Source organism: Octopus sinensis, linkage group LG14, assembly GCF_006345805.1.
Source record: "Octopus sinensis linkage group LG14, ASM634580v1, whole genome shotgun sequence".
NCBI classification, from domain to species: Eukaryota; Metazoa; Mollusca; class Cephalopoda; order Octopoda; family Octopodidae; genus Octopus; species Octopus sinensis.
This window is the reverse complement of record NC_043010.1, coordinates 28,598,053-28,621,820: the sequence shown is the minus strand read 5'-3', so window position 1 is coordinate 28,621,820 and position 23,768 is coordinate 28,598,053. Positions and strand designations below refer to the sequence as shown.

At 38.5% G+C, this 23,768-nt stretch overlaps 1 protein-coding gene across 1 annotated transcript in view; it reads right to left on the bottom strand.

Annotated features, from left to right (window-relative positions):
• Positions 1-23,768, bottom strand: part of LOC115219135 (zinc finger protein 287-like) — a 55,415-nt gene that overhangs the window by 5,723 nt on the left and 25,924 nt on the right. The gene's annotated exons all lie outside the window — the stretch shown is intronic.

The window sequence follows — 23,768 nt, the reverse complement described above, 5'->3', positions numbered from 1 at the left end:
GCTGTGTTTTTAAACATAACAGCTTTAAAGGGGTCCTCAGCTTACTCAAGAAATGAAGAGGTATGCTGTCATTGTGATTATAAAGGCTGAGCATAGTGATTTAGAAATACCTCGACTTTTAAAAGTTGCCAGATCTTTCGACTACAAAGTCTGTAAGGAGCTAGAGACTGAAGATGGAAATGTATCACCAGTATCAAAGCATAAAAAGCATTCTAAATGCTCTGAAATCATCAGAACACCTGAATTTATCCAGCAAGTTCAACAGACCATTGATTACAATCCTAGAAATTCCATGAGATCAATTGCAAAAGATCTCCATGTGTCAGAAGGAACAGTCAGAAATGTTGTCCATGAAGACATCAGATATATGATGAGGAAAGGTCAATTTGTCAGAAAAAGCAAAAGGAAAATCATTACATCAAATCTAAAAGGCTCTTAAACAAACTGAAAAATCCAGATTTGATTTGGTTTTTCTCAAATGAGAAAAACTTTTGACCAAGATCAAAAAGTTAACAGAAGAAATGGTTATGTGCAGACCCTTCTTAAGTTTCAAGTGTTATGCATACAAAATTTCTTGCAACTGTCATAGTTTTAGAGATTGTCAGCAATAAAGGACATCTGATGCCTCCTTACTTCTTTCCACAAGGCCTTAGAGTTAACTCTGCCACCTACATTGAGGTCCTGCAAATAATTGTTAAGCCCTGAATAGACAGTGTATGCAATGGAAGGCCATATGTGTTTCAGTAAGACTGCACTATCACACCTGGCTCTAGTAACACAGGAACGGATGGCTAAAAATTTTCATGATCACATAACCCCTAACATTTGGCCTCCTAATTCCCAAGATCTCAATCCACTGGACTATTACGCATGGAGCATTGTTGAGAGAGAGGTCAATGAACATGCCCATAACACCAAAGATCTTTGAAAGCTGCCACAGTCAGAGTAATGTCCAAAATGAACCAGGACCACTTGATTTGAGCATGTAGATGATTTAGATCTCATATAGAAGCAGTTGTGAAGCTGAAGGTGGCTTTATTGAATAACATTATAGAAAAGGAAGTTTATTTCTATCTTCATAGCATAAATAAATAAATATTTGTTATTCTATATCTGTTTTTTTTTTGTAAACATAAATCTGTCCTCAAATATCTTACACACCCTGTGTGTGTGTGTATATATATATATATAGTGGCATACGTACACTTTGTTCTCTTTTATGTAAGTACACATTTTACTAAATTAACTTTTTCAACTTTTTCCTGCTTATTCATTCATTCCACTCTTCGTTCTTTCTTTCCCCCCTCTCACATTTCTTTGCCTTTCTTACTCACGTTTCACTTCACTATGTCCCTGTCATTTTTTTTCTCGCCCCTCCCTAATTCTTCCGTCCATCTGCTCCTACAACCCTCCCTCTCCTTTCATTCCTCTTTTTCTCTCTCTTCTCTTCTCATGTGACTGATAGCTCAGGCTGCTAGCCCTCTTTTTGCATTTGACTGTGGTCACTGCAACATCGATATTCTTCCCTGTGTTTGTAAAAGTTATGTATCTTTGCCGTAAGGCTTGATTTCCACACACACCGGCTGAATTCAATTCGTCCTCAGTCGAAAGACACCTGTTGTTATGTCCTGTTATTATTATTATTTTAAAAAATTTTATTGTATTTTGTATTTATATTCATGTAACATCGTCTGTTTTTCTGTCCTTGTTTTCGTATACATTCGATGCTTTCTTCCAAGGAATCTAATGTTCTTAGCTTAGGTTTTCCTTGGGGCTGGCCAGATTGGTTCTTGATTGAGGATAGGAAGCTTCAGATGACCTGTCCTTATTTTTTTGTTTCCTCTATCTGGATGTTTTGTCCCCTTTTTGTATCACCTAGTTATCCGGATGTTTTGCGTTCTTGTCACATTTTGTATTTTATATATATATATATATATATATATATGTGTGTGTGTGTGTATATATATATATATATATATAAAAACTTACTTGGAGGATAAGAAACGAAACAACGCGAGGTGCTCAGTCATATAATAACAATTTAATAAATAAAATATATGTATGTACCTACATCTATATGTATATATACATGCATTAGCTATTTCATCTTTAAATATGAAAAATTAATTTATTAGGTTTTTATTATATGTGCATATATATTTATTCATAGAGATTATTTTAGATCCTAATTATAATATTTATATACATTTATATATTTTCATTGATAATTTATATATAATAGTCATTTTTAAATATTTATGTAATTAGATATAGATTAATACCGATATTAGATTATTGGTGGGTTTCCTACCTTATAAATTAAAATTAATATTTAACATTATAGTCGATTTTGATATAATCATAATTGTTAAGTTATGTTTCTAGTTTGATAATAGAGTTTATTATAAGTAAAATTATTATATTATTTATATCTTAAAAATATTGTTTAAATATTTCTGATTATTTTTTAGATATTTCAATTAACCTGAAGATTGACTGTAACCATAACTCGAATTATTAATTGAATTTAAATTATTGTTATTCGAATTGTACAGCCATGAAACGATAGCAGTGTTTTACTCTTTATCTTTTACACTTTTAATACTTTTGATATATATTTAAAATAATATAAATTAAATTAATTTTATGTATTGGCTTATGTTTTTCATTGTTTGATTTGCCTAATAGTGGTTTTATCTCTGATTTATTATAATATAATATATATATATATATGAGTACAGGACACCACAAATAAACACACACACACACGAGCAAGTGGACAAATGAAGAAAAAGACACTCAACACATTTTGTAGGAGTTACATGTATTATTTAAAACTGTTTGATTTGGCTCCGTACAACTTAAAATTTCATGGGCCTTTAGCAGAAGCCCATTTCTTTCAAGCTTAGATTTTTATGTATAGGGTGCAGTGAATACATTGTTATCTAAAATTACAAAAAATGAAAATAAACACTGACATCTATCTCATTTTAACATATATTTACAAAAATTACATAAAGATATCTTGAAATACTAGAGTAAATTTATTCAATAAAATCACCATAGGCTTCTACCACAGCCTCCTGATGACTTTGGAATCTCTTGCAACTCTTCTGGATGGTCTCCTTGTTTAAGTTGGTGAATGCTGCCATAATCCTTGCCTTCAGTTCATCTTTGGCATTTTGTTGGTCTCTCACTCAATAATCAAGGGGATTTCAGTGTGCAGGAGTTAGGTGGCTAGATGTTAGGGGTGATGTGGTCACAGAAATTGTGTGACAGCCATGACTGGGTTCTCCTGTTTGTGTGGCAAGGTGCAGAGTCTTGTTGCCAGACATAGGGTCTTCCAGCATCCACCCTCTTGACCCAGGGCAGCACTACCTGCTCCAGGCACATGATGTAGGCCTCCGTGTTGAGTCCGAGGCCATGTGGGAAGATGAATGGAAGCATAATGTTGCCATCACTAGTGATCACTCCAAACCCCATCATGTTGACTGGATATCTGATTTTTATCACTCTTGGTACATATCCTCAGACTGACACCCAAACACTCAAAAATGTCAAGCAGTACAGCATGTCGTTTCCAAATTTCATTTGCTCCCGGGCTAGTTTAATGTTCTGACATGCAGATACCCTCCCCCCATCCCCAATGATGGAAGAGGCAGTGAACATGCTGTTTTCTGATTGGTTGAAAATTCTGAAAATGATCAAACTTTGAACATCTGTAACATTTTTGCAAAATTTTTCTGGAATAAATGAATAACAAATTTGGATTCTGCATCAAAAATTACATCTACATGATACATTAAAAATTTTTTTAATAATAATTGTGAACAGAAATGGAAACCACAAAGATCCCAAATTCATCCAAGGACTTATTTAAGACACACACACACACACATGACGGACTTCTTTTAGTTTTCATCAAACCAGATCCACTCACAAGGCTTTGGTCAGCCCGAGACTATAGTAGAAAATACTTGCCCGCACAGTGGGACTGATCCTAGAACCATGTGGTAGGGCTGCAAGCTTCTTACTACACAGCCACACATATCTGTTTTATATAAATATAATACACACACATACCTAAATTGATATATGTCTTTACTATTCAAACACATGCCAGTGGCCATCATGAGTTATTTCTCTTAGGTCATTTGTGCATGTGTGTGTGTATTCAAATGTGAGTTAAAAGCAGCTTGAGGGATTTAAACAATATCAAACACACACACACACACACACAAGGTATGCTTTTTGCTATTTCATTGGTAGGTTGCACTTATAGGTAGAAGAGAATATATTCTCTAATGCCTATAAGTGCAGCCTACCCATGAACTACTAAAACAGCAAAACACATGCCTTGTGTATGTGTTCGATGTTGTTTTGATATTTTATATATATATATATAACCCATGCTAGCATGGAGAACGGACATTAAACGATGATGATGATGATGATGATATATATATATATATATATATATATATATATATAATATATATATATATATATATATATATAAAAATGATGGTCACTCCCATCAATTTTGACATATGAGTGTTTAAAGATTTAAAGAAAAGAAAAAAGTGAGAAAAAAGAAAAAACAACTTAAGAATAAAATAAAAGAAACTGCATTTATTCACAATGGATGCATGAATGTAATTTGAGTCCAGGTATGAATTTTGCTATGAAGTCTCAGTGGGGACATTGATGATTTTGATTTTGCTGGGGATTGGGCAAATGTGTCTGTCGATTGCAGGATATAATTTTTTTTTATTGCTCTGCTTCTTCAAATAAAATTGTTTTGATACATCATGACACATTTTATAGCATGCAGATCAATCTAGGCAATATATATATATATGAAAAATATCAAAATATTTGTTGATTAAAAGGTGAAATAAAGTTGTTTTATTTTAATTACAAATGAAGTTTACAAATGAAGTTTAAATTTGTTTTTGAGAATACTTATCAGTTTGATAATTAAAATTATATGTTTTCTATTTATGACAAATTTTCTCAGTTAAATCAAAATGTATTTTTAAAACTGAAAAAATTACACATTGAAATCTTGATTTCTGAATAAAGGTGTGTGTGTGTATGTATATATATATATATATATATATATATATACACACACACATATATAAATTATAAATATTATTACAATACAATAGTATTATTTTCCAGCGAAATAAGCACTGTAAAGGTAGAATTATAAATAGGAAATAGTGGCACAGCAAAAATTGGTACCTTCCTTGTACCAGTACTTCCTATATATATATATATATATATATACGCACACACATATATATATGCAGGCAAGAATGTATAAGAGAGAGAATGATGATAGAAAGCTACACACACACACACACACTGGTATCAACCCATGTTTTATTTATAGACATGTTACACCTTTAAGACCTTGGCTCTTTGCTCTGTGACCTACTAACCTTAAGCCAACACTGGTCAATGTTCAGGGCTACTGACTACCAAATCCTCCCTATTTCTATTTATCTTACCAGTACCTAAGATCCCCATCCCTTAACCTGTCAATGTATCAAAATAATATTAATAATAGTTTCTGATTTAGGCATGAGGTCAGCAATTTTGGCATTAAGAGGTTAGTTGATACCACAAACCACATTACTTGACTGATATTTCATTTCATCAATCCCAAGAGATGAAAAGCAAATTTGAATTGATGGGACTCAGAATGCAAAGGGCTGAAACAAATACCACAGGGCATTTTTTCTAAGCTCAAATGCTTCTACCCATTCATTGCCTGTAATAACAATAATTCTTTGTTATATGAACAATGCCTGAAATTTTGGTAGTGTGGTCAAGTTGATTACACTGAGCCCAGTGCTGACTGGCACTTATTTTACTGACCCTGAAAGGATGAAAAGTAAAGTCAATCTTGGCAGAACTTGAACTCAGAACATAAAAACTGGAAAAATGCTGTGAAGCATTTTGTCAGGCATGCTAACGATTCTATCATCTCAATACCTTTAATAATCTCACAATTTAAAGAACTATAAGAAATGGGGTGTAAGTGTGGTTTTGTGGTAAGAAGTTTGCTTCCTAACCATGTAGTTCTAGGTTCAGTTCCACTGTATGGCACCTTGGACAAATGTCTTTTACCAATAGCCTCAGATTGACTAAAGCATTGTGAGTGGATTTGATTGACAGAAATTGAAAGAATCATATCATGTGTGTGTGTGTGTGTGTGTATACGTCTCTGTGTCTGTGTTTGTCCCTCAGCACCACTTGACAACCGGTGTTGGTTTGTTCATGTTCCCGTAAGTTAGCAGTTCAGTAAAGGAGACTCATAAAATAAGTACCAGGTTTTACAAAAAATAATAAGTACTGAGGTTGATTTGTTCAACTAAAATGCTTAAAGGTGGTGCCCCTGTATGGTCACAGTCTAATGACTGAAACAAGTAAATGATATATTTTTCCAATGCTTTTCCAATTGTTTCACTTGGTGGTCTCGGCATTGGAATTGGCAGAGATTTATTTCCCCACTAGTGATATAAACAAGAGTGCATTTTGCACCAAAGAGCAAATACGAGAGTTTCTCACATGGTACCTACTGCAGTATAGTTTGTTCTAACAGAACATCCATGTTTAAGAAGGATAAAACTTAAAGAGGCATAAACTGTGTGAAACACATTTGGAAAGTAGACTTCAAGTAGTCAGGATGAGCAGAATGTGTGGTTTCTCCAAAAATAAACACATAGCTATCAACTATGTTATTTTGTGGAACACAATGTCACTGGTTATAGGCCTTTAACAGGTCATTCACTAGTGTATTGCATTTATGGGAAAATGATAGATGTCTGTCAAATTCAGCCAAAATAAATGCCACATATATACACTCACATTCAAGGATATATCTGTGAGAAAACGGGCATAAAATCAACAAGGAATGAATATTTCCTTCAGGTAAGTGACCTAATTTGTAGGAAATGTGAAATTGTTTAGACCACATGGTTCTTTACAATGTTTGTATATTTTATACTTTGCTTTTTGTACTGGTGTATTTTTTCTATAGTTTTTGAATATGTTGTGCTGCTTTGCAGCGGTTTGTTTGTTTGTGCTTTCTGTTCTCATGAGAGGAGAGAAAGCTTAGTAAAAACATGTCTGTAGAAGACTATAGCTTCTCAGACATATTGTCATTGGAAGAGGAATTGTTGGAGGTGGTCCGAAAGATGGACGATCAATTGAAGAAGAAGAATTTTGCTGATGCAGCAAAATGCCAGGAGAAGGAAATGGATATGGGAAAATTTGGAAGGTATACAGATTTATTAAGTCTGGATGGTTTTAAGGTGAAGCTGCCCCCCCCCCCCGAACGTAATAATATTAAGGAAAGGACAATAATGTACTGAACCTTTTGATAAGTGATGGGAAAATTGACATTGTGACTATGGACCAGATGGAAAAGGCTCTGAGACCGATATGGAGTGATATCGTGTACCTCGCAAGAGGTTCAATGTTTGGAGTAGTGGAGGTGAGGTTCAAGGGCACGGCAACAGCAAGGAAACAAGCAGCGACATCCATCAAAAGCTTCTGCCCACTTACCAAGGACTAAGAGCAACAAGAATCAGCATAGAAGGAATTCCACCAGAGATTGATGTGGCCTGGGTAGCAGATGCTTCCTTCTTGGAAACGAAGACAACATAGTGGTTCTCCAGGCTACAAAAAAGGAAAGCCTAATATGGAAGGGACAAACACTGAACCTGATTGTTCAACTGAGACTCTGGAAAATATCACAGAGTCAATAATTATGGATGACGTGATGACAGTCAGGGTGGAGAGCAGAGCCCCCAGATGCTTTAAATGTGGCCTAAAGGGCCACATTAGAGCAGACTGCCCTTCACAGACCAAAAAAGCAGAGGAGAAGCAACTAAAGAATATGGAGGAGCAAAAGGAAGAGAGGTTGGGGAGTTCCAGAAAGGAGGAGGAAGTAGTGGCAATGGAGGACAGGTGGGAAAAGTCACCAGAAGAAAGAGAAAGAAGGCAAGTGTTTTGAACTCTAAACCCCAACCCACACCCTCTCAGACCCACCATCCCCAACAGGCATCAAGCCTACCCATTCCCCTCCGACACAAAAACAAAAGAAAAAGAAAAGTACACACAAACCCCCTCAAACTCCAGCCAGGCAGAAAAGAAAAAAATGTACTGTAATAATGTATGATGATACAAATGAGGAATTATGTAAGGAGGTAATGACATGGGAAGAGTGGAAAAAAGTGGAAACAGAGGGGTATGACAATGTTAAGAGGTGGCACCAATGTGTGGTAACCACAGAGGAACAAAAGGTGAGGTTGGCAAGGCATGAAAGTGGATATGATTGGAACAGACTACCAGACCTTTTAACATATGAAAAATTGTTGGAAGAGGATGATGTAGACATTTTAGAAGGTTCAGAGTATAAGAGGTGTTAAAAGGCATAAATGGAGTTGCTCGGATGGGGCTGGGTAGTTGTGTTGCAGGACCACATGGAGCAGCGCCCTATGACTCCTATAATATGCGCAACTGAAACCCCTATGAATCCACACATGAGGTGTTAAAAGGCATAAATGGAGTTGCTCGGATGGGGCTGGGTAGTTGTGTTGCAGGACCACATGGAGCAGCGCCCTATGACTCCTATAATATGCGCAACTGAAACCCCTATGAATCCACACATTAACAGCACCAGGGTTAGAGCCCCTGACTCAGACATTCCAGATGTTCAAGCAAGTCACATAAAGACTGATGAAAGTACTTCTTTAAATCCAACTGGAAGTAGCTGATGGCAAGAACAGAGGAATGAAACTTATGAACAGTAAAAAGTACCTGAAAATTGGAACACTTAATGTAAGAATGCTTAAGGAAAAAGAGAAATATCTGCAGATGGCTAACAACTTTAACAAATGCAAACTAAACATCCTTGGAGTAGTTGAGAGAAATGCCACTAAGCATTTTGTCTGACGCAGTAATGATTCTGTCAGTTTTCCACCTTTATTATTATTATTATTATTATTATTATTATTATTATTATTATTATTGAGTGAGAGAGCAGTGCATGTCATCAAAATGACACTGGGGTAAAATATACAAAGCCCAGTATACCCATCATGACTACTCATCTGATAAAGGTACACAGGGCACATGCATCACAACCATATGTATACAACATGGTGATCTCATATCAAGATAAACAGCACATGACCTTGCAGGTGGGGGCCAAGTTAGAATTTTCATCAATTCGAGTAGCCCATCCGACTCAAAAGGTCCCTGAATAAAGTTTGTTTAAGGATGATGAACAAAACACCCATGTTTTCAGAGGTGAATTATTCAAACCCTCCAAAATTCCTCTCAACACATAGCTATGATGCTCTCCAACTACTTCTGCTCATGACCAGAGCTGCACATATCATCAGCCACTAAGGGACATGTTCAACTGACAAGCAAATTTGTGGCACTGAGCAGAATATATTTTAAACTAGGACAAAGCGATGTACATGATAACACATCCAATCAGTTAAGATCAAGAGCCATGAGAGCCACTGCCTGGTACTGAATTGTCATCATCGTCATCATTATCATTAAGGCAGTGGGCTGGATGAAATGCTTAGCAGTATTTCGCCTGTCGCTACATTCTGAGTTCAAATTCCGCCAAAATCAACTTTGCCTTTCATTGTTTCAGAGTCAATAAATTAAGTACCAGTGAAACACTGATGTTGATGTAATCAACTAATCTCGTTCCCCCAAATTTCAGGCCTTGTGCCTTCACTAGAAAGGATTATTATAAGTAGTATTAAGACGGCAAGCTGGCAGAATCATTAGCATGCTGGGCAAAATGCTTAGTGGTATTTTGTCCATCTTCAGGCTCTGAGTTCAAATTGCACCAAGGTCGACTTTGCCTTTCATCCTTTTGGGGTCAATAAATTAAGTACCAGTGAAATACTGGAGTTGCTGTAATCGACTCCAGCCCTCCCCAAAATAACTGCCCTTGAGGCAAAATTTGAAACCATTATTATTATTATTACTCTGCCTTAACGAAGGCGGAGATATTGTTTTCAGTCGTGTTTGTTTGTTTGCCCTTGGACAAGATAACTCAAGAACCGCTAGATGGATTCGGATGAAACTTTCAGGGATGTTTGGCCTCATGACTGGCATGAACTGATTAGATTTTGGGATTGATCCAGTACCGAAGAAGGATTCTGAATTATTTGTTATATTTACATGATTATGATCTTACATTGACTTTTTCTCAATTATCTCCTGCAACCAACAACATGATAAAAATCCCTGCCATTAATTTGATGTGGATGGATAAAATCAAATAATTCAATCACAACATATATTTAAATTAAACACGAGAAAAATTGAAATATTATCATCACTTACATGGAAAAATTCAAATATTATCTTTCAGTATTTTATAAGGTAAAATCTTAAACTATTAATTATCTTATAACAGCAATGCCTGGAAAAATCAAAGATTACATGGAAAAATGCGAGCATGAAAAATAATATTCTTAAGATTATAAACCTGGAAAAGTACAGGACACCTTTTTAAAAGTACAGGACAAGCTATTACTTCTAGTAAAGAATAAGAAACTTACTTAAAATATTTACTTAAAATTAAAATTACAATATTAAAACTTATTTTATTATTGTTTACAAATAACACTATACTTATTTAAGTAGAATTTGGCTAATTTATTACCTTAAATACAGAAAAAAGTGACTAATTAAACAAACTTACAAATTAGCTGAACAGTTTTGTACAATAAATTTAAAAGATAACTGTAAAGAGTGATAAATTAGAAGAACTGGCATTTTTGGCTGCAATATTTTAAGTAAAAAGTTTCTTATTCTTTACTAGAAGTAATAGCTTGTCCTATACTTTTACAGGTGTAATAACTTGTTCTGTACTTTTCCAGGTTTATAATCTTAAGAATATTACTTTTCATGCATGCATTTTTTCATGTAATTACATAAGGACAAACTATTTATTACTGTTACTAAATTTTCTACAGATACTTTTGCATTCTATGAATACCATAGGGATCGATCAGGTACCAGACAAGGATTCTGGATTATTTTTGTGTTTTCTTTTTGGACTTAATTTTTGAGAGTGGTCCGGTTCATTTTTAGTATTCTCATTTGTGAGAGCAGTCAAGTTTATTTCAGATATTCTCATTTTAAAAATCATCTCTGGCTAATCATTGAGAGGACATTGGTGCTGCATTGGCGGAGGTTTGCGCTCTCTGAGTGCTCTTGTTATTATCATTATTAAGGCAAAGAGCTGGCAGAATCATTAGCATGCTGGGCAAAGTGCTTAGCAATATTTCACCCATCTTTACATTCTGGGTTCAAATTCTGACAAGGTCGACTTTGCTTTTCTTCCTTCTGGGGTTGATAAATTAAGTACTAGTAAAACACTGGGCTTGATGTAATTGACTAGTCCCCTCCCCCAAAATATCAAGCCTTGTACCTTTAGTAGAAAGGAGTATTATTATTATAATTGTGTTTTCTAAGGGTTCACAAAAAAAAAACTGGGAATGGTACAAGACCATACAATGCAAAGTTACATAAAACAAATATGTAAACAGTGAAAACGATAACAAAACAAATTTTAACAATGAAAAATACTTCAAAAGAAGGTGACTTCCTAGGGCTGCTTGTGGAAACCCCATAAAATCATGGTCACCCTAGCCACTAGGGTAATTGCCCTCTCTACATCATCATCCTTCAACCTAGATGTGCATGCTGTGAGCAGGCCCATTCACTCAGATGATTCTTGCAACATTCACCAACCTTTTAACAAAATTGCAGAGAGACAGCTCTTCCCTCTCTACCTTGACTTTCTTTTTCAAGTGAAACTTGAAAAATTTGATGAAGGCTTGGCCAAAGAGGAAAGTATCTGTCTTCAGCTCTTTCAATCTGGTCCACTGCACAACCATTTTTGCTAAGGCTACCAGACACTACTTGCCTTTCTTGATCAAAGAATGGTGACGGGATGATCTCCATGATGGACTCAACTGATAGTCAGATCCGTCCCACACGACAGCAGGTGTTTGACATAAACCTACAAGTCAGCAATGCTTGCGCACTGGATGAGAGTGTACAGAACAGTTTTGTCATTCTGTGTGCATCTCAGGCAAGCTTGGCTGATGGCACTTCCATGCCTGGAGAGTTTATCCTGAACCAGCAGTGACCCCAGTAGCACTGCCAGTCCAAGGATTCTGGAAATTATTCATAAACTTTGGTCAGAAAGACCTCTGGAAAAGACTTGCCAGTTGATTCTCATTGACAGTCTACCCAGGAACATCATCGCACTTGCTCACCACTAACCCTCTATAGAACTCAAGAGTGAAACTTTCACTGCCTGCATTGCCCAACTCACAGGGGACTGTGAGTGCCTGATGACCTTCAAGGTGCCAGGTGCCCTGCTTTGGTCTATGTTTAATCCAGGACTGTAGCTCAGTCAAAGAGACAAGCTGTCATAACCTGAGTGCATGTCTGCACGTCAGCAGCCATAGCAAGCCCAACCCTTTATTCAGTGTGTGTTGACAGCAAATGGGGTGCCTGACCAGTGGAATGCATCCCTTCAACCGAAGGTGGAAGAGTATGCGCTCCAGTGCAGTTGGACATAAACTAGGGCAAGACATGAAAGTCAAGTGGTAATATATAACAGGGGTGATGTAAGCATTTGCCAGTTTTTCTCCACCTGGAGATCTGGACCAAGCCAGACCCCGAGCATTTTAGCCACTCCCTCTGTCCAGTATCCCACAATGTTATTGGTCAGCATGGACCTGTCTCTTCAGATGCTGAGTTGCAGGCCCACTGCCTTTTCATGGTTAATTTTTGCTTGTTACAGCCTCATATTCTTTTACAGCAATGCTGACCAACTCTATGTGCATTGTGTCCAACACTATGATAGTGACATTGTTTGCGTATGCTGACATGGTTCTTCTACATCCTAGTTCACATGGGATACCGCTCAATGCCTTCAATTTCTGCAGTAGTGGCTCTATAGTCAGTATATACAGAAGAAACGAGAGGGGACACCCTTAACAGATCAAGTGCATGATGCTGAATGGTTCTGATAGGTAAACACTCACCCAAACTAACAGGCAGATGTCGCTGTACGTTAAGGTGATTCAGCCATGGAAAATAGGACTGAAACTGATTGCCATAAGAACAGCTGCCAAGTGTTGGTGGTTGACCCTATCAAAGACTTTAGACTGATCCAAATTTATCAGAGCTGCACCTATGTCAGATTCTTTACTCATCCTGTCTATGATGTATCGCATGAGGTGGAAGTTGTCATGAATGTATCTGCTTGGGGTGGTGAAGTTTGCACATCACCAATAAGCTCCTCAACGGCAAGTGCCAACCTCTCTGTTAACACCATAATGCTGAATGCAGCATTATGGGCCTAAAATTTTTATATTTGACCTTCCTTTTTGGGGTCCTTTCTCAGGAGTGTCACTGCTCCTTGACTCACAGAATTAGGAATTCTCCCATTCTGCAGCAAGTTGTACTAGATATCTACTAAGAGGCCACCACACAAGTTTGGCATATAAAAGTAAAGCTCATAGAGCAGACCATGCCAACCAGGCGATTTGCTCCCCCATGCAGCCCATCATCACATCCCATATTTCCACAGCTGTTATAGGCATTTTGTAATGCTATACCCTCCTTGCCAAGAGTTGTGTTATGTTATTGAGGTAAGCACTGAAGTTATCCTACATTCCAGACTGCCATTTGTCCCAAACAGTTGGGTGAGGTGCTGCTGAAATGTTGCACATATCTGCCCATTTTGGTTCATCAAAGACCTAATTGTGGCGTTGTTGCCATGTTTCACCTCTACCACTTGGGGTCATCAAGTGGCTTTTGTTTCCTCATCCCTTAGAGCATGCACCTTAGCCCTAACAATGCATTCTTCATGCTAAGTACTGAAGAATTGGTCCAGAGCCAATCTTGCCCCCAGCTTGTCAGTTGCGATACCTTTCCTAAGTGCCTCTTCTAAGTTTCTAAGTAAGTTTTTCTCTTTTCTATTCCTTTCTATCACTAATGCTTTACTAAACCTAATCAATTCTAATCTATTTGCCCCTATTTGTTGGTGACTCCATCAATGCCTGCATAAGTAATTTGCTAATCTGGTCTCTGTAAGCTTGGTACACCAGGAGTGATACAATCAGCTTCTAGTAACCAGCTCCTTACCTACAAAATCTAAGCTGACCATACGGATCACTAATGGTCTGTGTAGCCGATGATTTTAAAAAGCAGGCAATTTTTACTATCTTTATGTACTGGCCTACAGAATACTCTATCTCTATGTAACAGATGACCCAATACAGTTTGTCCATGTCCGCACTGGCACATTCAGGAAATCCAGTCTGTACCTGTTAGACAGTTGACAATGTCTGAGCAGGTTTGCAAGGCTTTTGCATGCCTCTCTTCTGACAGCTAGCTTCACACAAATCTAAACATGCGTCCAAGATGGCACTACAGTCACCCATTAGCACTAAAGATCAAGATGTTACAAAGTAAACCTCCAGATGTCTAAAGAAATCTGGTTGTCTTGCCCCTGTTGGAGCATAAACAGCTACCAGTACCAAATAATTGGTTAAATACACTCACAGGGAGGCAAAAGGAAATTGCCAAGGTAATGAGTACACTGATACAAAATTTTAGAAAATCCCCAATTGATTGACCAGAAACCAAAAAAATGAAGAACTACAGACCTATTACATGCCTTACCACAACTTACAAAATTTTGACTTCAATACTTATTAAAAGAATTGTACACTTAAAATGAAGTAAACAAGAACAAAAAGAAAGTAAATGGAACTCCTATCGATGTAAAAACCATCTGATGAGTAACAAAATATTAGAAAAACTGTCATACAAAGAATAAAAACTTAAGTACTTTCATGGATTAATTACTAGAAAGTTTTCAACAGCGTTCCCCATGAGTGAATAAAAGCACGGGAAAACTACAAGTTCTCTCCAGTAATCTCTAAATTTATTTGACATGGTATGACAAAATGGGCATCCCTATTTTTAAACCACAGTGATTGAGTCATACAATCAAATAAAATCAAAATAATTTTTGCTGATTTAAAAAAAATAATCAGCAGAAGTCACAAAGTTTCATACACTGGCACTTATTGACTGGCCACAGTCAAATGAGTGAAACAAGTAAAAAAAGTATGTATATATATATATATATATATAATATATATATATATATATATTATATATATATATACATACACACACACATAAATACATACATATATATATATATACACATAAATACATATATACATATATATATATATATACATACACACATATGTATATATACATATACATACATACACACACACATATATATATATATATACATACTTATACATACACACACACACATATGTGTGTGTGTGTGGTGTGTGTGTGTGTGTGTGTACTAGCTGTTGGACTTTGCCATTGCCAGTACCGCCTGACTGGCCCCCGTGCAGGTGGTACGTAAAAAGCACCCACTACACTCTCGGAGTGGTTGGCGTTAGGAAGGGCATCCAGCTGTAGAAACTCTGCCAGATCAAGACTGGAGCCTGGTGCAGCCATCTGGTTGCCAGCCCTCTGTCAAAACCGTCCAACCCATGCTAGCATGGAAAACGGATGTTAAATGTTGATGATGATGATGATGATGATGATATACATACATATATACATAGCCTTAACACTTTACTTCGGATTTTGCTGAGAGTGGATACACTGATCAATTCTGTACAGCGGATGGCATTAAGGGGAGAGAAATAAACAAACATCACTCTCAACGGGTTGAGGTACACCCAAAAGTTTGACTGTGATTTCAGATGGTCCAATATGCTGGAGTTTGTCGAAAGCATTAACCGGGTAAAATCCCTGCTGAACCAGATATAAAATCTTAATTTGTAATAGCTGGCATGGGGAACGTAGAAGATTTCAATACAAGGTCAGAGGTGGGCTTAACTTCAACACAGAGAACATAAGCAACGCCAAGTCCAACAGCTAGTACACACACACACACATATATACACAATAGCTAATACATATATATATATATATATACATGTGTGTGTGTGTATCAAAAGGATGTGTTATAATACTATTCCACTGCCATACCAACAATCCAATATACCTCCATCATCAGCTGCCCCTGGATATTAAGGTTTCAACAGCACTAAAATAAGTGTTGTTTGGGAACAAACCACAATACATCTTTATATATAAAAGTGAAGTTGTGTGTCTGTCTCCTACGATTTAGATTCCTAACTACTCCCACATTTTGCGGTGCAGTGTAACCAAAAGCGGGTATCTTATAGTCGTGATTCATATCGAGCCCTTCTGGGTATTAGTGCTCGTCTACAATGAGTCTACGATTTAAAAAAAAAATTACCATCATTTTTTCCCCTTTTTAATGCATTTTTTTTGCTATTATATAAGGGAAGTAACTCTCTAAAAATGTATTATTAAATCTCAGAACGTAAAAAGCTACAGTAACACCCCCCTTTGTGGTTAGCCATATTGAGATGGCTATTATACTTTACATCTCTAAAAATGCTTATATAGTTATTTCCCTTACAAACCCGAGCAACGCCGGGTGATACTGCTAGTATATATATATATATATATATATATATATATTATATATATATATATATAATATATATATATATATATATACATACATACATATGTGTATATACATGTATACATATATATATACACCCATATACATATATGCATATACACACATACACACACATATTCATACACACACATACACAAGCACACATATATATGTATATATATATATACATATGAGTTGATTTGATTTGATCTAGTTTCAGCTCATGAGCTGTCACTATGCTGAGACAATTTTACTTCACTAATTCATTTTAGAAATTGACTTTTGGTGCATGAGGGAGTCTGATGCTGCTGCCCTCATCTGCACTTCCTGCTGTGAAGTTGGTTCACCTGGGACACTTGACAGTAAAAAGTCTAGTTTCGTTTTGAAAACACCTATATCCACTCCATGTAGGCCTCTCAGGCATTTCGGGAGGATGCTGAAGAGCTGTGGTCCCCTAAAACCCAGGCTATTTTGCAGTATCTTGTCCTATACCCTGATGGCAAATTTGGAGTTTGTGACATTCCATGATCGACTTTATCAAAGGACTTTACAAAGTCAAGAAATATCACTTCCACATTTGAGTCATTGAGCAGCTGTTTCAACATCCAGTCATAGTGCTGTAAGAGCTGAGTCAGGCAGCTTCTTCCTGGTTGGAAATCATGTTGAGTGTCAGTCAACAATTAATTTTCCTCAAGGAAAGGGGATTAGTTTTCTTCTGACTATTTGTTCTATGACTTTGCTATGTGCAAGGTCAGAGAGATAGGTCTGTAGTTTTTGGCCTCTGCTCTGCTACCACCTTTAAGAATAGGACATATTTTACCCTCATTCAGCTTGCTTGGAAGATTGAAAATACTTTTGAATTGCTCATTTAGTATTTCACTTATCCTCATTGGGTTTCCTGTGAGTGAACCATCTTTTTCAAAGAGTGGCCCTATCCTGCAGTGCGCTGAAGCTGTTTCTTTGGCAAACTTGTAGAAGGCTCTGGAGTTAGATTTTATATTGTCTGTAGCCCAGGCTTCCTTGTCTGCTATTTTTTTTTTCATGGGAGAGTTGCAGATTTTTTTCAAGTTCCAGCATTTGTATTTTCAAGCGGGATTTTTCACTACTTTCAATTTGTTTAAGTGATTTGAAATTTTTATATGCCATCCCAAGAATTTTCCTCTCCCCAGAGATTTTGATCTTGTGGCCTTTGTCTCCGTGACACATTTGTAGCATATGGCTTGCATTACAGACATGAATTGTTGACATGTCAATGTCCAGTGAGGAGAGACATTTAAGCCAATTTTGTCTAAGGATCTCTTTCTCAATTTGTTTCCAGTTTACCTTATGGAAGTTCAAGCTACAAAGATTTTGAGAGTTTCTTGTAGGCTGCATGTCCGCAGTCTCCTTTGATCCGTACATGGTCAGTTCTACCATGTTGTGATCCGAGAGTAGCATCAGTATCACTTTCACATTATGGACAAGATCCATATTATATGTGAAGCAGAGATCCAGTATATTACCTGCCCTAGTTGGTTTGAGTACTTTTTGTTCAATGTACAAAGTCTTGATGAGGGACTTCACTTGTCCTTGTTTGCATCGCGCCATTCTTGGGCAGATTGAAGTCTCTCATAAAAAGTATGCTTATGTGTTGTTCTAATGTAACTAGAACTTCTATTTTTGTAAGGCAGTCTTCAAACTTGTCTGCATGATTCTGAGCATTGGAGGGCGATATGTAGTACATATAACTACATTGGGTTGTCTTATATGTACAATTAGTGTGTCACATACTGAATTTGAGTGTGACAAAAGGACCTGGGTTATGAGGTTTTGCAGATGTACATGGCAACTCCACCATATATACATGTGTGCGTATATATATATATATATATACACACACACACACACACACAGACATATAGGAGGTAAATAGACACCTTTAATTTTCAAAATTTCTGATCTTAGTGTTTTAATATGTTTTCAGCGGCGTAGAATTTACAATGTAATTATTCTTTTTCATTCTAGGTGCCATTATATTAAACATCTGCAAAGAGTAACCATGCACAAAAAATTCAGTAGAACTGTCAGATTTTCAAAGAGGTTGTATTGCTGGGCAATCTGAAGCTGGTCTTAGCCAGAAAAAATTGCCAAAAATTTTCAAATTCCTCTTGCTACTGTTAATAGAGTTATAGTGCAATTTAAAAGCCAAGGAAAAGAATCAACAGACTCTCGTCCTGGCCGACCTGGGTCCTCGGAAAGGAAGCTTCACTGTTTGAAGAGAATTGTGGAAAAAGAAAACCCATTTGAAGGCTTCTGACATTGCAAAACAACTTAGTCCAAGAACGTGTGTTACATATCTGCATAAGCTTGGGTATTATGGACGAGCAACTACAAGAAAACTTCTCCTTCAACCAATGAATATCATGAAAAAAAAGAAATGAGCTAAGGAGATGTCAGAAAAATCAAGTTCATTTTGGGATAGAGTGATTTTCTCAGATGAATCCAGATTTGCATTATTTTCAGACAGTGGACATGTTTGGGTCTGGAGGCTTCCCAATCAAGTATTTGATTTGAAACAACTCCAACCAACTGTGAAACATGGCAGTATCTCTGTAATGGTATGGGGAGTTGTCACCAGCAACGGTCGTTCTGAGCTGATCAAATGTGTTAGTTAGTTAGTTAGTTAGTTAATTTGGCTCAAAAGCAAATAGCAAGGCCATGTAGGGGGACATGGAGTTAAGTACAGGGTGGTGTTCATGTAAAGAGTTCAGGCCACTTGAGGTCAAGTGAGGCTTTGAACAAAGCGGTCGTCGGCATCTTCACCATCTCGTCTGGCAGCTTGTTCCACGGATCCGCAACCCGGACGGAGAAAGCTCCTCTCCTTCGATTGAGATGAAATCGTCGCAGGTAGAGCTTTTCGGAATGACCCCGCAGCCGACGCTCTGAAGCAGGAGTGAAGAACAGCTCTTTCGAGAGGTTACACTTTCCACTTATGATGTTGTGGGCGAGAATGAGATCACCACGGCGGCGGTGTTTTTCTAGAGAATAAAGGTCGAGCGTCCTCAGCCTTTCTTCATAGGAAAAATTTTTGAGACCATGAACCATGCGGGTAGCCAGCTTCTGGACTCTTTCGAGATGCTGTATGTCTTTGAGGAGATAAGGAGAAGAGGCTTGAATTCCGTACTCCAATATGGGTCTCACCAGCGTGACATAGAGTGGTAGGAATATGGCTGCTGTGAGCATTCCGAATGACCGTCGAATCAAGAACAGAATTCCGCGTGCTTTGTTGGCAGCATGGACGCACTGGGCCGAAGGCGAAAAGGAGGAATCCACCAAGATACCCAGGTCCTTTACCTGATCGGTCCTCTCCAGCAGCAGACGACCCGGCTTGAAATCAAGTTGAGTTGCAGGAGGAGAGCCAACAGGCAGATGACAGCACTTTGACACGTTCAGACACAGGTCCCATTCGTTAGACCACCTCCAAATTTGGTGGAGGCATCGATGAAGATCCTCTATATCACCGCGAGGAGCGACCAGTTTGACATCGTCGGCAAATAGAATGGTGTGTTGCGTGAGGTCGTCGGGCAAGTCATTTATGAAGACTAAGAACAATAAGGGCCCAAGCACTGAACCTTGAGGCACGCCACTGCTTGCACTGGAGACGTCGGACCGCAAACCATCAACTTGAACTTGGAAGGAGCGATCTGAGAGGAAGGCACCAACCCATCGTACAATATCCGGATGGAAACTATATGCTTGAAGCTTGACAAGTAATAGGCGGTGGTTTACCGAGTCAAAAGCTTTGGCAAAGTCCAATAAAACGATGTCAACAGCATCACTATCATCAAGGATGCGCGTCACCAATTCTTCCATTACCAGTAAATTGGTCAAGCATGATCTCTTCGGCACGAAGCCGTGTTGGGAATCAGAGATAGAGGCTGTGTTTTGGAGGTGGAGCATCATACTTTTCTTAAGGATGGTTTCGAACATCTTGCTGATTATTGATGTAAGGGAAACCGGTCGGTAGTTAAGCGGGTCTTCGCAGCTCCCTTTCTTGAAAATTGGGCAGATTATCGCTGTTCTCCAGTCCGCAGGTATAACACCCGTCGCCAATGACATATTGAATAGACGTGTTAAGGGCTCGCAGATGACCGGAGCCAACGCTTTGATAACCCATGGGTGTATGCCGTCAGGGCCGTGACCCTTGTTGACATCGAGGCCTTGAATAACACGTTTGACTTCGTCCCGCGTGATGACCAATCGAAGCATTGGAGGTACCGATCTATCAAATGGAGGGGGTTGGAACCATAGCAAGGACTACTTCCAATGTATTCACATGAGAACATAACGAAAAATGAGTTTTTATTCATGGAAGATGGGGCTCCGTGCTACACAGCGAAAAGAAGTCAACAATGGTTGACTGAAAATGGGATCAAAAAGCTTCCTTGGCTGAGCCAATCTCCTGACATGAACACAATTGAAAATCTTTGGAACATACTAGATAGAGCTATATGAAAAACTCAACAGAAACTAAATCTAAAGATGAATTGTTTCAATTGTTGCATGAAAAGTGGGCAGAAATTCCACAAGAGACAATCACAAAGCTCATCAGTTCAATGCCAAAAAGAGTTTCTGAATTAAAAACTGCAAAGGGAATGTCATCTAAATACTAAAGTATGAAGTCCTACCTATCAATTACATTTCAATTGTTCGCTTTGCATATTAAATAAAAGATTTTGGAAATTAAAGGCGTCTATTTACTTCCTGCATACCTGTATATATATATATATATATGAAGCACGACCTTCGAACTTTAGGTCTCACCAAGGAAATGACCAGTGACCGAGACCTTTGGAGGTATGCTGTGCGTGAGAAAACCCGGCAAGACCAGTGAGAACAGTCAAAATCAAGATCAAACCAAATTGAGGTCGATCAACATCAGGGCCCCCGTGCAGGTGACACGTAAAAGTACCATCCGTTCGTAGCCGTTCGCCAGCCCTGTCTGGCCCCCGTGTAGGTGGCACGTAAAAGCACCATCCGTTCGTGTTCGTTGCCAGCCTGGCCTGGCCCCCGTGCCGGTGACACGTAAAAGTACCATCCGTTTGTGGCCGTTTGCCAGCTCTGTCTGGCCCCCGTGCCGGTGACACGTAAAAGCACCATCCGTTCGTGGCCGTTTGCCAGCCCTGTCTGGCCCCCATGTCGGTGACATGTAAAAGCACCATCCGTTCGTCTCCGTTGCCAGCCTCGCCTGGCCCCCGTGCCGGTGACACGTAAAAGCACCATCCGTTCGTGCCCGTTGCCAGCCTCGCCTGGCCCCCGTGCCGGTGACACGTAAAAGCACCATCCGTTCGTGGCCGTTTGCCAGCTCTGTCTGGCACCTGTGCAGGTGGCACGTAAAAAGCACCCACTACACTCACGGAGTGGTTGGCGTTAGGAAGGGCATCCAGCCGTAGAAACACTGCCAGATCTGACTGGGCCTGATGAAGCCTTCCAGCTTCACAGACCCCAGTTGAACCGTCCAACCCATGCTAGCATGGAGAACGGATGCTAAATGATGATGATGATGATATATATATATAATATATATATATACACATATACACACACATATATATACATGTACACACACTAGTACGGATGCCAGTCATTGAATTTGATTTCGATTTCACTTGCCTCAACAGGTCTTCGCAAGCAGTGTCCAATGAAGGGAAGGTATGCATAAGTAGGCTGGTTACATCCCTGGCTTAGGCCACAAGGTTATGGTCTCGCTTGGCTTGCCAGGTCTTCTTAAGCACAGCATATTTCCAAAAGTCTCGGTCTCTGGTCACTGCCTCAGTGAGGCCTAATGTTCAAAGATTGTGCTTCACCACTTCATCTCATGTCTTCCTGGGTCTACCTCTTCTACAGGTTCCCTCAACCGCTAGGGTGTGGCACGTTTTCACACAGCTATCCTCATCTATTCTCGCCACATGACCATACCAGTGCAGTTGTCTCTCTTGCATACTACATCTGATGCTTGTAAGGTCCAACTTTTCTCTCAAGGTACTTACACTCTGTCGAGTATGCACACTGACATTACACATCCATCAGATCATACTAGCTTCGTTCCTTGCGAGCTTACGCATATCCTCAGCAGTCACGGCCCATGTTTCACTGCCATGTAGCATGGCTGTTCGTACACATGCGTCATACAGTCTCCCTTTTACTCTGAGCGAGAGGCCCTTTGTCACCAGCAGAGGTAAGAGCTCTCTGAACTTTGCCAAGGCTATTCTTATTCTAGTAGCTACACTTTCAGTGCACCCTACTTCTAGTTTTTCTCCCTGAAATGTGACGGAAGTTGTTCTCTGCACGTCTTCAGTGTTTATTGCTCCTGAGCACCTGCCACATACAAGAACTATTTTCTCAGTTAGCCTTCCTGTGATATTGCTGCACCTCTTATGTGTCCATAGCTTACACTATATATACACACATATATTTCTGTATGAGTTAGAGGTTGGGAAACCAATCAAAGGATAGCATCTATCCAATATACTGCTGGTAGTGTACCCAATTATTCATACCCAAGTGCTGGTTATTGCATGGCAATCTCACAATTGAGTGTTATACATGGGTGGGGTAAAAAGTGGTTTACCCTTAATTTATACAGCAAATAAGAAAATGAAGAGGATACAAAAACGACATACATCAGCTGGTAGAATATACATACATATATATAGAGAGAGACATATATAGATGTGGGCATCCACCTGTAGAAACTTTGCTAGATCAGATTGGAGCTTGGTGCAGTCTTCTGGCTTGCTAGCCCTCAGTCAAATCATCCAGCATGGAAAGCGGACGTTAAACGTTGATGATGATGATACACACACATATATACATACAAAGTATGGGGGTTTAGTTCACAGGTGCTATAATGGATTACTGGGTCTCCAAGGTTATAGGCGAGATGGTAGATATGGGGGCCATTGCAGATTTCAGATGCAACAGATACATAATTGTTAAACAGGATGGCAAACATTAAGTCAAGGCAAACATCTCATGTCATATACGATATTATTACAGGAAGAAATTAAAAAATTACAGCTGTTTCTGGGATATGCTCGAGTATGGG